Here is a 14507-nt window from a genome sequence, read left to right as displayed (position 1 = left end):
TCAAAAATGAGTCCAGTCGGCTTTCGTACTTTTAAATAAAATTGCTACCATTAAAGTTGGTTTTTATGATGATGGAAATTAAATTCAACAGATTCCTAAGCGTTATGCTTCCGCGAAATGTTAGCAAGAAAAGAAAACGAAAGTACAATGTATGTCCATAAAAACTGTTGAATGAAGCATAAGATTTATCAATCCCTCTTTTCATCCTTACCATACATGTATCAAATGATTTTAATCTTTCGTTACTATCTTGTTTTGAAGAAGGGAAGGTCATCCTGAAATTGCCGTTGGTCATTTAAGTGTTTTATACAAAATGTATATATATATCACTATCAAAGAATATATTCTCCCTCGCCGTTCTACTGCAGCGCGATCTGAATGTAGAAATAGCTTCGTGGTTTTTTTGTGTTTACAAACACGTAGTTTCCAATAAAGATTGATATGTATTCTATAGCATTATCACATCTGTGTTTTGTAAAAATATTGTGGCTGGGAGACCACTGTTGTGTAATAATTTATTGACCTGCATTTCTAGTCAAGAAACAGTTTATATGTCAACAATATCTTTGATGCTGGTTTGTCTCCCAGCCAATTCTTTTATTATTTTATGATTTACATTTTCTCGTCATTTAAATAAATGACAACTTTTACACTTCAACATGTTTTCTGTTATGATATTTGGAAACAAACAAAGCTGCTATGTTGCCTTGGATAATCAGTGAGGTTTTAACATAAACATAGTTATTATTTTTAGTTAGTCAGGCCTGAGGATTATAAAATGAAAGCGCTTGCGTTAAATTTTTAACTTTGTGTACTGTTTATTCTATTTCTTTTAATATGTGTGTGTGTGTGTGTGTGTGTGTGTGTGTGTGTGTGTGTGTGTGAAAATACTTTAAGATATCATTTTAAAAAATGCAGTAAAATTATTTTATTCTGTTGATTACTTCATTGTAAAGTTACTATCATTTTAAAATCTAACTACTTACACATTTCATCACTTTGTTTTTCAGAGAATTTAGCAAACGTTTTTGTATTCGACCAACTAATTTGCAAAATATCAGTATGACCCTTCGAAAGGAAGTTATATACTGGAATTATGTAACTAAAAGAGTTTACTTTTATTATGAATTTATAAACTCTGTATGAAATTCATTTAATCCATGTCTTCACACCCATTGAACTTCATCGTATCAATCAAAATAATTATGTTGCAGGAATTATTTAACAGCATTTACATAAATGTATATCTTGTGAGAAAAATGAATATAGATATCTTGTAAGAAAATTATATGACATCGCATGGTACTTTATCTTTTTCTTCTTCTTCGGGAAGTGGTCACAAAAAGGCGTTTAATCTGGTCTGGTACTTTTAGTACTACAACATTAATACATTGATTCAGTCTAAAACTGCATAGTTATGTTGTACTTATATTATTAGATTTATCCTCTGTCGTTACATAGATACTCAGTATGTTGTACTTATAATATTAGATTTACCCTCTGTCGTTACATAGTTGTGTTGTACTTATAATATTAGATTTATCCTATGTCGTTACATAGTTGTGTTGTACTTATAATATTAGATTTATCCTATGTCGTTACATAGCTGTGTTATGATATTACATGTATCCTATGGCGTTACATAACTGTGTTATACTTATAATATTACATGTATCCTATGGCGTTACATAGCTGTGTTATACTTATAATATTACATGTATCCTATGGCGTTACATAGCTGTGTTATACTTATAATATTACATGTATCCTATGGCGTTACATAACTGTGTTATACTTATAATATTACATGTATCCTATGGCGTTACATAGCTGTGTTATACTTATAATATTACATGTATCCTATGTCGTTACATAACTGTGTTATACTTAATATAATATTACATGTATCCTATGGCGTTACATAGCTGTGTTGTACTTATAATATTAGATTTATCCTATGTCGTTACTTTTCCTATGTTTTGCCAGGAGTGTAGTTTCTGCAACAAAAACTACATTTCTCCTGTGATTTTTGTTGTAATACAACGGATAAATAGACTGCAATTTTTCTGTTCTTACGAAGCAGCACTTACTTTTTCTATGTTTTGTCAGAAATGGACAGTTTTTGTTAGTATCAACATTTTTGTTGTAAATTTTTTATTGTGATATAATGGATACAATGTAAATAGACTGTTTTTCTGTCCTTACGAAAAACATCGACTTTTGTGGTGTTAAATACCCAAATATCCATCAGTTTTAGCTGGTGGATGTGAGGGTAAGTCCAAAGTGTCGGAAATACAGGTACATACGCACGTTGCGTCGGTGCCACAGTTGGAATCAACAGAACAATCACCACCTCCTCCCTTAGCTCTATGTGCTAGGCTGAAGTAATATCATACGGGTATAAAGAACTGAATTGGGGAGAGGCATGTTGTCATACGGGTATAAAGAACTGAATTGGGGAGAAGCATGTTGTCATACGGGTATAAAGAACTGAATTGGGGAGAAGCATGTTGTCATACGGGTATAAAGAACTGAATTGGGGAGAAGCATGTTGTCATACGGGCATAAAGAACTGAATTGGGGAGAAGCATGTTGTCACGTTGCTCCAAAGAAAGGGTCACCTTTATGTTGCAGCACCACAATCTCTTATCGTGTTTGCACATTTGGTGATTGACGGCTGAGTGGATATGGTGTCATTCTCCTACTAACCCGGGGGTCATGGAAACATATTACGAACAAATCAAATCTATTCATATGAACATCATTGAAAATAAGTGAGTGATGAAAAGGGTCCTTCATTTTACGAGCAATTTTGTAAAAATAACCAAAAAAAAAAAAAACCCAATAGCCCCAGGAATTCGTTACAAGACTTTTTATTATAATAAAGGACTCGACATAATGGATTCATCATGTCACTTACTGAAGTTTGCTAATTTATTCACTTTAGATTATAAGATTTTTCTTACTAATATTGCTTAATATACAGGTCAGCTTGACCGGGACTGTATTCTACATGTACTTGTGTATCGGCTATATATCATTGCCAAGACGGACAGTCAGACAATACATATAGCCAAACTATACTCTCGTTACACATAGATGGAAAGTAAATAGTTTCGTTGTTTACAAAATATCTAAACTTACCATGTCAATGAGACATTTCGAGAACTCCCATCTCTATTTCCATAATGAATAATACCAATGGAACAGTGGGTAGTCCATAATGAATCGGACAAAATTTTAGCATTACTGGTGTACAGGCGAGATATCATCCCTGAGTCCGGAGGAATGGGGCGGTCCTTCAAGAACATCCGTAAATGTGTCACTCCGCCATATTGAAGTGCACCTGGAGACGAGATTTCGGTCCCACGCACGAGATTCGCTGACCGTTAATGAACAATGCATAACTTTTGCTAACTTTACCAATTGTTTAAATTCATAAATACCACGGGGAGTTATCAATTCCGATAACGTTTGAGCCGTTTCTACATTCCTCAGACTCTCGGACTTCCCCGAATCTGCTGTTATAACTTTGTGTCTTACTGTTTTATACTGTGTTTCTAATCTACTATGTCGTCATTCTCGCCATTAATCATGATGTGTAATACCTACGGAAGTGTTTCGATTGTCAGGAATTCTGTTTCAGAAGAATTGAAATTTTCAAGCAATTTTGGACCATCCATTATCAAGAGGTAATATTGATGAGATTATATATTTTCAACCACAAGATAAGGAAAATTGTTAATAATTAAATTACACATTTAAAATCGAGTCTATCCATGAACCATCTGCTTATAATACTAGAACTAGATGCTGTCATGAGACAGTAATACCCGCACGTAAGTGTTTGCCTTTAAATGTACTCTCTGTCCAAATTGCGGATCCAGAGGGGAATCCGGGGATTGGCACCCCCTCCCCCCCTTTCTGTGGGACATCTTTGTAGTGTTGTTTTGGTTTTCTTTAAATATGATACTGCTAATATTTGTAGGCAATTATTTTTAATGTACAAGTTGAATAAAATATTAACTAGCACTGGGTGATACACGTATATTTATTTTTATCGATTCATTTTTTTCCTTCTTTTTTTGGATTCCTGCCCCCCCCCCCTTTTTTTATATCGCTGAATCCTATAATGTTTAACTAGCAAAGAAACCACATTGTGATTTGGCTACGTCATTGCATTCTCAGTTCCAAAAGGGGATGAAGAAGTTGACTCAGTAATTTGACAACTAGGCCTAACGCTATTAAAACAACCTCGATATACCAAATCTTTAAAACATGACTGAATTCATCGTTTAATCTTACATTTTCACTGCATACCGTTTCGACTGCCTACGAGAGAGAGAGAGAGAGAGATAGAGAGAGAGAGAGAGAGAGAGAGAGAGAGAGAGAGAGAGAGAGATGAATTCAGTCATTATTTAACATATTTTAAAAAGGTATATATATATTCAGATGCAAGTATCGATTTTAAAAAGAATTCTTTAAAAGTACATTTGTATATGTAACATAAAAAATTTTGTTTAAGAAGTAGACAATTTGAAAGTGAAAAGGAAGTGCCAGGAAATGTCCAGAATGCAGGACAGAATGCAGGAGTTGCACCATTTACCCTACAGCTTCTGGGGGCCTAGGCCGCCCCCAGCCTACTGAGAGTAATCTCTCTCTCTCTCTCTCTCTCTCTCTCTCTCTCTCTCTCTCTCTCTCTCTCTCATTTCTTTGCGATATCAGAAATAGATAGCGGATAGACGTTGTGAAAAGTATTTAAACGATCAAGTGCTGGACCCCCCACCCCCTCCCCCCCTTTCTGTGGGACATCTTTGTAGTGTTGTTTTGGTTTTCTTTAAATATGATACTGCTAATATTTGTAGGCAATTATTTTTAATGTACAAGTTGAATAAAATATTAACTAGCACTGGGTGATACACGTATATTTATTTTTATCGATTCATTTTTTTCCTTCTTTTTTTGGATTCCTGGACCCCCCCCCCCTTTTTTTTTTTATATCGCTGAATCCTATAATGTTTAACTAGCAAAGAAACCACAGTGTGATTTGGCTACGTCATTGCATTCTCAGTTCCAAAAGGGGATGAAGAAGTTGACTCAGTAATTTGACAACTAGGCCTAACGCTATTAAAACAAAGTACGTACTTAAAGCCAAACCTCGATATACCAAATCTTCAAAACATGACTGAATTCATCGTTTAAACTTACATTTTCACTACATACCGTTTCGACTGCCTACCAGAGAGAGAGAGAGAGAGAGAGAGAGAGAGAGAGAGAGAGAGAGAGAGAGAGAGAAGGGGGGGGTAAATAACTCGAACTTCTTTCCCATTTCAAAAGAAAGAAATTGCGTTGTCAATAAAACCGACGGGGCTCATATTACTTTGCATTGGGATGGTTTTAATGGTTTTAAAGGGCAAGTGACTGTAATCGCAAAATGAAAGTTCCTAGCAGAAACAACGCATAAGACATGGGCGGATCCAGAAGGGGGGAGGGGTCTAGGGCGTCTGGACCCCCCCCCCCCTCCCCTTTGGAGAACCAAAAAGTTTAAGAAATATTCAATTTTAACGAGACTTTGAGTCCAAATGATATGAACGGTAGATACTTACATGTATATGTACTACTAATTGCTTCATTCAAATTTATCAACACTATTATAAATATCATTCAACTCTAGCATAAATAAGACAACACACTGATAATATATTTACGATATTTTCGTCAGATGCAAGTATCGCTTTTAAAAAGAATTCTTAAAAAGTACATTTGTATATGTAACATAAAAAATTTTGTTTAAGAAGTAGACAATTTGAAAGTGAAAAGGAAGTGCCAGGAAATGTTCAGAATGCAGGACAGAATGCAGGAGTTGCACCATTTACCCTACAGCTTCTGGGGGCCTAGGCCGCCCCCAGCCTACTGAGAGTAATCTCTCTCTCTCTCTCTCTCTCTCTCTCTCTCTCTCTCTCTCTCTCTCTCTCTCTCTCATTTCTTTGCGATATCAGAAATAGATAGCGGATAGACGTTGTGAAAAGTATTTAAACGATCAAGTGCTGAACCTCCCCCCCCCCCCCCCCCACTCCACTTAAAAAATTCTTACATCCGCTTCTGTACAAGATATACTTCACAAGAGATAGAATCCGGCAGTAACTCGAAAATCCAGGTTTTCTGCAACTCGTCGTAGTTACTTCAGTGTGTAATTTTTACGACAAGTTTAATTTTTAGTGAATTACATTCTCAAACAAATGTGATAAAAGTTGATGATCAGACATCGTCATATTCCACTTTCCCCCTCTCTAAATATAACTATGATCATTTGACCCAGCATGACGTTTTAGTGAGCAAAATATTTACGAAGGTAATGTGACCAGGGTTAAATACTAGATGATATAAAGAGAAGATATAATGGAGTTTGAATGATATCAATGATGTTTATTTGTGTTTGAATGCATGATGGTGATCATTGTACATTGATAAAGTGGCTTTTTATAGGATCCGAAAGAGTGACATGTGAGAAAGTTGGTTGGCGGGGATTTCTACTTTCACTTTTGAGGATGCAGTAAACGGACGACAGGAGGGGAAGCTGCGCATTTCCTCGTTGGATGATTTGTGTACATGTGTGGACGTGGATGTCATTTCAGTGAGTTCACTTGGATTTGAGAGGCTGAGTACAGGCACAAAGAAATTGTTTCCTGAGTATAGAGTCTGAAACGAGGATATTGCATCATTCCTGATCAGGCAAGTCTGGCTTGTTCATTTATTTTATTTATCATTTCTTTTTTTTGGGGGGGGGGATTATTTTTTATTCATTTATTGGTTTACAATATTACAGAAGGTGAAATGTACATGTTTAACTATTTCTGTGTATCATGTATGTGTATTTGTTTTAATTTTTAATTTTCTTTGGGGGGGGGGGGGGGGGGGCTGTTATCAGTTTGTGTAGAGTGTCAGTTTTGTGTATTACTTAAAGATCAGTACCAGTGTCCTACTGTTGAACATTGGGCAGATATGTAAATTGGCACTTGGTTGGTTTATGCAGTCCTCCCTGACATTGACAGGGCTTTCCCATGGAGACTGTTTTCCAAGTTATGCGTAGAGTGTCAGTCACCTATCTGTGTCTCGCAAGTACTTGGTGCAGACAGCTATCATGCTGAATCCCGTGAAGGAAGGGGATATAGACTTCCTTTGGAATGACGTACATACTCAATGTTGCGTCGCTTGTGGAGACCCACATCTTGAAGAGTGACCTTGACTTTTGATTTTGACCCCATTTTTAAAGGTCAACCACCTAAGACTTTGTGGAGGAGAAAGTGATCTTGACTTTTGACCGTGACCCACTTTCAAGGTCATTCAAGGTCAACAATCCTAGAATATCATGTGACTACTCCTAAAGATGTAGATGGAGCTTTATGATAGAAAACGTCATTTTTCGGTCCCTATTTGCCCCCTGGGGCCAATATGAAAATTCCGAAACCTTATTGCACATCTACAGGACATTACTATTCAGTTCCTTGAATATCATGTGACTATTCCTAAAGATGTAGATGGAGTTAAAGTGACAAGCTTTGTGATAGAAAACGTCATTTTTCAGCCCCTATTTGCCCCCTAGGGCCGATATGAAAATTCCGAAACCTTATTGCACATCTACAGGACATTACTATTCAGCTCCCTAAATATCATGTGACTATTCCTAAAGATGTAGATGGAGTTTAAGTGACAAGCTTTGTGATAGAAAACGTCATTTTTCGGCCCTTATTTGCCCCCTGGGGCCAATATGAAAATTCCGAAACCTTATTGCACATCTACAGGACATTACTATTCAGCTCCCTAAATATCATGTGACTATTCCTAAAGATGTAGATGGAGTTTAAGTGACAAGCTTTGTAATAGAAAACGTCATTTTTCGGCCCTTATTTGCCCCCTGGGGCCAATATGAAAATTCCGAAACCTTATTGCACATCTACAAGACTTTTCTATTCAGCTCCTAGAATATCATTTGGATTGCGCTGTAAATGTGGACACAGTTTTAGTGACAACAACCGGGACAGACGGACGGACGGACGGACGGATGGACGGACGGACGGACTGACCGGGATAAAAACAATATACCCGAACTTTCTTTAGAAAGTGCGGGTATAATCATCAATAGTTTGGGGGTTTTTTTTTGGTTGTAATACTATGTGCTTCTCTCTTGACAAAATAACACATAATGTCTTAATATGATATACAGTGCATGTCGATAATTTTATGATGTTACATACCCAAACATCCATCGGTTTTAGCCGTTGTCAGTGGGGGCAAGTCAAAAGTGTTGGAAATACAGGTACAGAATCTAGATTCGCATGTTGCACTGATGCCACAGTCGGAATCAACAGAACAATCACCAGCTCCTCCCTTAGCTCTATGTGCTAGCTGAAGTAATACCATAAGGGCATAAAGAACTGAATTATGGAGAAGCATGTTGTCACGTTGCTCGGAATAGATGGTTTTCTTTATGTTGCAGCACCACAATCTCTTATCGTGTTTGCACATTTGGTGATTGCCGGCTGATTGGATATGGTGTCATTCTCCTACTAACCCCGGGGTCATGGAAATGACTGACGAACAACGAACTGGTTAGGTATTGGTATCGGGATCAATCAATTTACCCTAAATACAACAACTAACCAATCCTCATTCGTCCTATCGTGACCAGAGGCCACAATCTACAGGGCAGAATGCGGTGTTAGAGCAGTGAATAGAATACACTCAGAACTACCGGTACGAATAATATTACGAAACTATACTTCTTGTCAAGACTTAATGACCTGCTTTAAGTTGTTGACCCCCCCCCCCCTCCCCACACACACACACAGCCGTGATCTATGCTATCCGCTGTGTTACACAGCTTATTGGGGTTTGTATATGAATAGAAACTACCAACAACGGAAATGAGCTTTTATCGTTTACTTTTGATAAAAATGAATTACATTTACAAGGAATATAAACAAAATCCTCAGTAATTGACCAAACAATATTTATATAATTTAATCAATGATTAATTAAATGAGTTGAATCTCTAGTACCTAGATAATTAAAGCTGATTAAAACAGGTGTCAAATTGGTTTATGCTGATTTGATTTCCACCTATTAAAACCCTACACACTATATTAATATAATTATACACTTGATATACATCACTTATCATCAGTGTAATGTAATGATGTACATGTATAATGTATAAAGTTTAATGAACTTGAATTCAACGACTTCAAGATTATAGAATGAAAGGTGAAGATGACGAACGGTGATCAATCTCATAACTCCTATAAGCAATACAAAATAAACAGTCGAGTAAACACGGATCCCTGGACACACCAGAGGTGGTATCAGGTGCCTAGGAGGAGTAAACATCCCCTGTCGACCGATTACATTCGTCGTAAGCCCTATATCGTTATCAGGTAAACGGAGTTATCCGTAGAATATGAATTGAATTTTGCTTAACACTGAATTTAATATTTCAAAGTTTTTAATTGCAATTTCCATTCTATTTTTTAAAGTTTCCATTTCTCATGAATATCTTGATAAGATACAAATAATCTCATTGTAATTAAAATTAGGCCACTGGGTCTGACAAAACATCATTTGAGGTGCATTTGTAATGTCAAAATTACCTTTATCACGTGGCTATGAAAAGCGTATGAACAATCAAAATAAAAACATGTAACTTAGATCTAACCAAATGAACCACTTAGCAACCCCATTTCATTTCACTTTCTTATCGACAAGCACAATGGCTGATATACCGGAAGAGCAGGTACAAGAAATATTAGCCATATTTGGCGTACGAAAATGAGATTTGAACGATAAAAAAGACTGCCTGACCATTTTGCCTCGGAAGTTCCTCGCGTATCAAATACTGTCTCTTCTGTGAAAAAAATTAATGTCATTAAAAATTCTTAGTTTCATAGTTGGAGAACCATATGAATAAATTGAGGACGATTCCTGATTACCCTGTGGCTTACAGATGTATTTAGAAACAATTTAAACTAAATAATTTGATATACCTATAGTCCATGGGCATATTTCTTCCGTGAAGGGATTTTGTCCTTTTATCTTGTCATCGTTTGAGTATTATTGAATGAAAAAGTGAAGATACCGAACAGTGATTGATGACATATAGGAAACTCCTCTGTTCGCATCAGCGAGTTCCTTTACCTGACGGGTGCATTCTAAAGCATTTCATACACACGTCCTACATTTCTTTTGTCGAAATCTTGCAAGGCATGTTTTAGATCAAAAGTTATCTCGTGTGCACATGAAACAACAATTCAGTCAAACAGTAATTAAAAATATGCAAAATGTAGCACTTTATACAAAAGGCGAAAATAACGAACAAATGATCAATCTCATAAATACCACAAGGAATACAGAATGTAGAGTTGGACAAACACGGACTCCTGGACACAACAGAGGTGGGAGAAGGTGCCTAGGAGGAGTGGCATACCCTGTCGACCGGTCACACCCACCGTCAGCCCTATGTTTTGATTAGGTAAACGGAGTAACCCGTGGTCAAAATCAATGTTCAAAGAATGGTCTAACAATCGGCATGAAACACCTCAAATAGCATTTGACCCAATGATATGTTATATGGGCAAACTAGATCATTATAACGACCATAGAATTTGTGAAATGCTGACTTTAAAGAGGACTGTTGAAACCTCTGTAACATCAACTTGTTTGTCAGTAGCCTGCCTCGATTTAAAAACAGATTATACGTATTGAATCAATTGAGAGATATTAACAACATATACAGGTGACAATGGAATATTGCCACATAAATATGGGAAATTAACGATGGTGAAGCTGAAATCCTCTCGTTTATCATTGTCAGTTGAATTGTTAGTTTGCCGCTAACATCCATTTTCAAGAAAATATATTGGTACGGTATAAGTTTTACATTATGACCCCTGGATCGAGGCCTCTGCTGATGGACTGTTAGTCCCCGAGAGTCTCTACAGCCCAGTAGCTAAGTACTTCGTTACTAGCTTGAAAATACGGATGTATATTTAATTGCTGTTACAAAATTTAGAAATTCATTTCAAAATTAAGGATTATCTCCCTCACACATAGCTCTTATCCTTAGACGAATTTGACTCCACTTTTTTGGCACACTGTTTTCCCCTTAAATAGCTCTAAAACTCCATTGTTATTTCGGATTTCCAATATTTCGGCTTTAACATCACTGAAGAGACATTATTTGTCGAAATGCGCATCTGGTGCATCAAAATTGGTACCGTATAAGTTCTACATAAGTACGAAGCTGGTATGGAGGAGTCTGTGGTGCCTTTTATCTCGAGTTCACAGGGATATATCAAATTGACATATGAATAAAAATGATTTTTGTAAATAGATATATCTAAATCTCGAGTTGAAGGCCACAGCAAGAGATGTTTTGAATAGACTCTGCTTCATAAAAATATGAAAACACGTCCATTGTTATACAACAATTTAACAAAATATATATATAAAAAAAAATAAGGTATACAATGAGCTATACAACTGCTAAATGTCATATACATGTAGCTATGCAGTGTTAGTGTTTGAAACCGAAAAAGCCCAAAGTGATGGTGAAGATGATCGGATGACAGTGATTGTATTGGTACTAAGAGTGGTATCGTCAACGATATTACAAAAAATCCGGAAATTATAAAGGGGGCCACGATTGTTTTCTCTTTTTTTTTTGTTTATCCTCTACGGAAGTGTATTAATATGGAACGGCACGCATGGATAGACAATCCCACGTTTTTAGTATGTTATAGCTCAAGAATTTTGGATCCATCAGTGTGCAAATAAATATGTAGATTTATTGATTAAAAACTCTATAGTTATCAGATACAGATTACTATTCAGTGTCGTGGAACTATGGAATGGCTGTTCAAACTATCTGTTGAACTTTATTTTGGTGTGAAAACTACGGAACAAAAATTTAATCATCAATTTGGAAACTTTTATACTTTCATGAATTGTAGGTTGAAAGACTTATTGTTTCATTATTGAGCTATACAATAGTGCTAGATGACAGTAGAAGTGATAGTGAAAAGGAAATTTATATATTTATATAAATAACTTTCCATATTTATGTAGCAATATTCCATTATCACCTGCATATGGCGTTTATATATCTCAACTGATTCGATATGCAAGAGCTTTTTCTGCGTATAGTCAGTTTTTAAAAACTGGCAAGCTACTGACAAACAAGTTGATGATACAGGGGTTTCAACAGTCTCGATTGAAGTCAGCATTTCACAAATTCTATGGTCGTTATAACGTAGATCGATACAACCTATCATTGAGTCAAATGCTGTCTGACATGTTTCATACGGATTGTTAGGCCGTTCTTGGCAAACTGATTTTGACTACGGATAACTGCGTTTACCTGATCACGATATAAGGCTCACGGCGGGTGTGACCGATCGACAGAAATGCTTACTCCTCCTAGGCACCTGATCCCACCTCTAGTGCGTCCAGGGGTCCGTGTTTTCCCAACTATCTATTTTGTATTGCTTGTAGGAGTTATGTGATTGATCACTGTTCGTTAACTACATTTTTCATTTAACCATCGAGTTTGTATCTCTGTTGATGGACAGTCTGTCCCCCGAGGATACTTGTCGCTCGATATATGTTCCTTCATGAATATACACAATAACGAAACAATACTGGCTGACACGTCGCCCAGTATAAAAAGGTATCACTCTGTGGAGTCTCTAAGGGACACAGACTCCTACAGATCGGTTGATGTCCCTCGGATTATCCTTCGAGATATCAAAGATTTGTCATATGTACAATCGTCAGATTGTCAGCTGATCAAAATTATTATACCCAAATTAAAGACTGCTATGTTCCTTTAAAAGATATTTTTGATAATTGCTTTTCGGACCTCAACCTCAACCTCAAAATGTTCTGCAAAAGATTGCAATACTTGGGATATACTGATCACTAGAAATTCATTTAGTAGTAATCTCACTGGACGTAGTTCCTGTACCAAAACTTTTGATAATTTGACTTGTAAATCTTCTAACATTGTCTACGCCATTGAGTGTAACCTATGTGGCTTAATTTATGTGGGAGAAACCAAGGGTTCATTTAATAAAAGAATATCGCGGCATATATTTCAAATAAATAATGGTGGTAACCAACTTCTTTACAAGTATTTGAATGCACCGGACAACTCCATCTTGTCCATGAGGGTAAGGATTTTGGAAAAAATTTACCATCACACAAACAATCCAACATTAAGCACCCCTTTTCGTAAACAACGAGAAGATCACTGGATCAGGACCCTAGGCGCTACATTTCCATATGGATGCAATGATAATGTATATGATGTGGGACAATTGACTAGTCAACAAAGAAATAACGTGAATGTGATGAGACTCTTTCCCAATACCCAAAGACGGGAACGCAGTCATGGACATCGTTCATATAAAAGACCAAGTATAAATTATGTCACGTTTGATTCACTTTTGCCTTACGTCAACAGACAATTACGTTCACATCATATTCGTACACAATTTTGTCTATTGACAATAATATATTTCGATTCGATATGTCCCTGTGAGCTCGAAATAAAAGACACCACAGAGTCGTCCACTTCTGTTTCATACTTAGATATTTTATTGAAAGTAGACATTAACTGCAAACTGACAACTCAACTGTATGACAAACGGGATGATTTCAGCTTCTCCATCGTCAAGTTCCCATATTTATGTAGCAATATTCGATTATCACCTGCATTTGGTCGTTATATATCTCAACTGATTCGATAGGCAAGCTAATGACAAACAAGTTGATGGTACAGGGGTTTCAACAGTCTCGATTGAATTCAGCATTTCGCAAATTCTATGGTCGTTATAACGATATAGTTTGTCAATACAACCTATCATTGAGTCAAATGCTATCTGACATGTTTCATACCGACTGTTAGGCCGTTCTTGGCACACTGATTTTGACTGTGGATAACTCCGTTTACCTGAACAGGATATAGGGTTCACGGCGGGTGTGACCGGTCGACAGGGGATGCTTACTCCTCCTAGGCACCTGATCCCACCTCTGGTGTGTCCAGGGGTCCGTGTTTGCCCAACTCTCTACTTTGTATTGCTTGTAGGAGTTATGAGATTGATCACTGTTCGTTATCTTCACCTTTCGTATACCATATTCAAGGAGTAGAAGTAGAGTAAAGGTTTCAGACAAATTCAAGGACTATTATATGTGATCTGCTACAATGATCATGAAATAAAATTTCTGCTTAATCACATTAATATTTATTTATTATATAGGACACACAATATTTAAAAACATTTTTGCAAACTTAGAAGATAGGACATAGGATTTTTTAAAAAGATGATAATATAGAACTCACCTGTCCCAACCCCAACGGACTACGTCGTACAGCTGATATTGAAAAGACACAGTATGACTTAGATATGAAATTCTTTTTCATCGTAATTTCTGTCGATAATGCTCTATCTTCT

The sequence above is a fragment of the Ostrea edulis genome, chromosome 9 (genome assembly GCF_947568905.1).
Source record: "Ostrea edulis chromosome 9, xbOstEdul1.1, whole genome shotgun sequence".
Taxonomy (NCBI): Eukaryota; Metazoa; Mollusca; class Bivalvia; order Ostreida; family Ostreidae; genus Ostrea; species Ostrea edulis.
The sequence above is the reverse complement of the archived record's forward strand: the minus strand, read 5'-3'. Positions refer to the sequence as shown.